The sequence below is a fragment of the Pholcus phalangioides genome, unplaced genomic scaffold (assembly GCF_987345545.1).
Source record: "Pholcus phalangioides strain wild (caught in Gottingen) unplaced genomic scaffold, Ppha-v1.0 ptg000017l_1, whole genome shotgun sequence".
NCBI lineage: Eukaryota > Metazoa > Arthropoda > Arachnida > Araneae > Pholcidae > Pholcus > Pholcus phalangioides.
In genome coordinates this window covers 51,695,711-51,699,467 of record NW_028301610.1, presented here as the reverse complement: position 1 = coordinate 51,699,467, position 3,757 = coordinate 51,695,711, and the positions used below count along the sequence as shown (strand labels likewise).

Sequence of the window (3,757 nt, the reverse complement as noted above, 5' to 3'; positions counted from 1 at the left end):
GTGAACATAACGATAAATCTATTGCAGTGAAACTATTGTTTGGGGCATGGAAATGAGTGAAACTGCCATCATTCATGATGGCGAGGTTCATGTCGTCTAACAGACGTTCAACCATTTCCCCAAAAGGGGTGTTGCTGTTAGAACCCCATATCATGTTATGAGCATTGAAGTTTCGAAGAAGAAAAAATGGTGGAGGTAATTGATTAATCAGATTTTCTAGATCTCTCTGTAAGATGGTGTCATTTGCTGGCTAATAAATGGAACAGATGGTAATTCTTAGGCCAGTAGAAATTTCCACCGTGATGGCTTGCAGGTTCGTGCGCAGCGTTAGAACGCGCGACTTCATCCATGTTAATTTAGTATCAGCCTATTATTACTCTTGTTTTATTTTATTCTTTTTTTCCCTCGCATTCGATGTTACTGCAATCGCAGCGGCTGCTTGCTCCCTTCCGTAATATGCACTCGATGGATCCCACGGGTAAAGTCACGTGATCTCTAATTTCGTTGGCCTTGAATTGAATCAGCCGTGATAAGTTCCCCCCATGGAAATATAATATTACAATAACCATACGTCCATGATAGTTTTGCAGTATTTTCGTAATTTTGGCCATCCGATTTTTTTTGTAAAAGTGTTCCGTTATTTCCGTATTTTGAACGAAACCAACTTGAATTTTTATTCTTTATTGAAATCACGGAATAAAATATCTTATGATAATCATGACTAAGAATATTCATCTTTTACATTTTACATGTCCCTTCCTAACGTTTTATTTTCTTGAAATTCATTCTAATCCTCTGCAATTTGCAGTAGTGTTTAATTTCTCACCATCGGTGATTTTTCAGTGATTTTAATAATAATTGGCAACTTTGCCCTATTTGGGGAAAAGTGGCGATATCCTGTACTTTGTTTGAGAAAATATGGTCAATTGTATCATCGCATTCTTTTTTTTTCGTCCTAATTTTGCTTATGATCAGATGATGGTCTCTGTTGCCGAAAGCCCTGTAAAATCCTTATTGTATATAAGCTATATTCTTCTTTCCTCTCCTTGAACACAGTAGCGTTTATGCAACATCGCCTCACGCAGTGTCTCGTTTTCTGACTCCCGTGTTTGTGCTGATCATCTGTTATAAAGAATCCGTAACAGAGCTCTAGGTGGTGATCACAAACGTTCTTTTATTGCTCCAAATCTTTAATTAGCTGCGTCTTTTGCATTGAGAATATATATTTTTTTAAATTGCGGTAATTGAATCTCATTTTACGCGACTGCGGTAATTAGATCTCATTTTACCACTGCGGTAATTGAATCTCGTCTCCCGTGTGGCCAATGGACATTTAAATGGATAACAAACACTTTGACATGTGCAGCAACGATGGTACTAACAGTAGTAACGTGCGGTGCGATGAAGTAGAAGAGCTTCCAAAGTGGCAGACGTGTGTTCCGGTTATGACTGTGGCCGAGAAGGACACGTTGAAACATCGTATCTTCCTTGCAGCACGAGATGGCATGGCGACTTTGATGTACACCCTATTGAAAAGAGTTACGTCCAAGATGGAAGAAAAGGAATTGGTCCAATCCATGGTCCATGATGATGGCTACGACTGCTCGCCTTTGATCATCGCTGCCCTAAACGGACACTTGGACGTCGTCAAGACATTGCTACACCATTTCCAGCCGGACGTCGAAGAGGAAGGTACTGTACTGGTGAATAATTCTTTAAGAAGTGGTGCTACTGCACTCTGGTGTGCTGCTATTGCTGGAAACTTTAAAGTCGTTGAATGTCTGATCAGCCATGGTGCTGATGTCAATCACTCTACCTTCACGAACTCCACACCGCTCCGTGCTGCATGTTTTAATGGCCGGTTGGATATCGTTCGATACCTCGTCGAACATGGTGCGGATGTTCATGCTGCGAACAAGTACAATAACACATGTTTAATGATATCAGCGTTCCGAGGACATTTAAACGTGGTTAAGTATCTGATCAGTCAGAATATAGATCTTGATGCTAGCGCTCAGTGTGGTGCGACGTCTCTGCATTTCGCTGCTGAATATGGTCATTTGGATATAGTCAAAGAGCTTCTGAAAAGTGGGGCGAAGATAACGAAGGATAAAATCGGTATGACTCCGCTTTTAGCCGCTGCTGAAAAGACAAAATCGAACGTTGTGGAATATTTCATGGATTCGTCTTCGTTCTCGAATGCGGAATGTATTGAAGCATTAGAACTCCTTGGAGCTTCGTTCGCCAATGATAAATATCACTATAGCTTGGAGAAAGCTTTTTATTATATGGAATGGGCAATGACGTTACGATCGGTGGATACGGATCTTTTTTTGCCTAAGAAGTGTCTCCCACCGATGTCGCCTTATGACAACAGAATTGAGTGTCAAACTATGGAAGATTTGCAGTCGATCCGCCATGACGTGAACGCGTTGCATATGGAATCACTTATCATTCGAGAAAGAATACTCGGCCGTAATAACCCAGAACTGCCTTATCCCATAATATTTCGAGGCGCATTACTCGCAGATGCGGGCCAGTTTAATCGGTGTATTAATCTGTGGCTCCATGCTCTTAGGTTGAAGCATAGTAATGGAATGCCAGTCACGCAGGATCTCCTACGTTTCGCCAAAGTTTTCTTTCAGATGCTTTACATAGGAGAAGATGTGTTATTACATCATCTCCAGGATATACTAACGGCTGCAGTGGAAGAAATCGAGAATAATATTCAGTTTACTGGTTGTGATAGTGCAGATGTATGCACAAATGATGTGGAAAAACCGAGCGATAACGTACATTCGATCTTATACCTCTTAGTCGTTGGTACAAAGATAATAAAGAAATACCAACCTGAAGAAGAGCACAAATTTTACGAGCTGGTGTACAGAATCAATAGGCTCAAGCTGGCAACGCAAAACGGATCGACTCTCCTTCATCTAGCTGTGAATATCAACACTCCGGTCGCCGACTTCCACACGAGAAACATTTGTGAATTCCCGTGTGAAGCTACTACCAAAATGTTGATCCAATGTGGGGCTGATGTAAATGCTTTTGATACCGCAGGGAACACGCCTCTACATATCATAGCGGCGCACCCGAATCCTCTAGTCGATTTCAATATCGTGCATTCTATCATCACTCTGCTGGTTGACGCCGGTACCCATGTTGACTGCGTCAACAACAAGGGGGAAACACCAGCAGATGTTACTATGGGCGTCACAAAAATCATATTCAAAGCCCATTACAGCTTCAGTCTGAAATGTCTGGCGGCGAAGGCTGTTCAGAAATATAAGTTACCATATGAGAAGGTTATACCGAGATCACTGATTTCATTCACCGATATGCACGGTGCTCCCAGGAAGTAAATTATTCGCCTATACCAAATTTTTGTTTTTCATTAAACACATTGAAATTGTAGGCCTTTTTAAATGTGTTAGACAAAGCTTGAGAGGGCATGCCAGGTCGACACGACCTCTAGAAAATTGGTATTGTCACCTAAAGTTTTCCTTATGGTAAATTGGTGTTTATTAACACGTTCACTGCGGGGCCTAATAGACAACTTTATCCCTATTGCAGCTAAGATTAAAACTAGTTTTGTTAATGACGCCATCAGCAGTGAACGTGTCAACCAGTCATCTGGCCACGACAGCATATGCATTCTTCAATTATTATAATTTTTTTTTTGTTTAAGAACATGATGTGAAGTCACTTTCACTGTATTCACAATATATTTTATTAGCTTCAAAAGGAGAAATTA

At 40.9% G+C, this 3,757-nt stretch overlaps 1 pseudogene; it reads left to right on the top strand.

Annotated features, from left to right (window-relative positions):
- The first annotated feature begins 1,337 nt into the window (after window positions 1-1,337).
- On the top strand, window positions 1,338-3,365 carry LOC149074086 (protein fem-1 homolog B pseudogene; annotated as a pseudogene).
- Window positions 3,366-3,757: the final 392 nt, after the last annotated feature.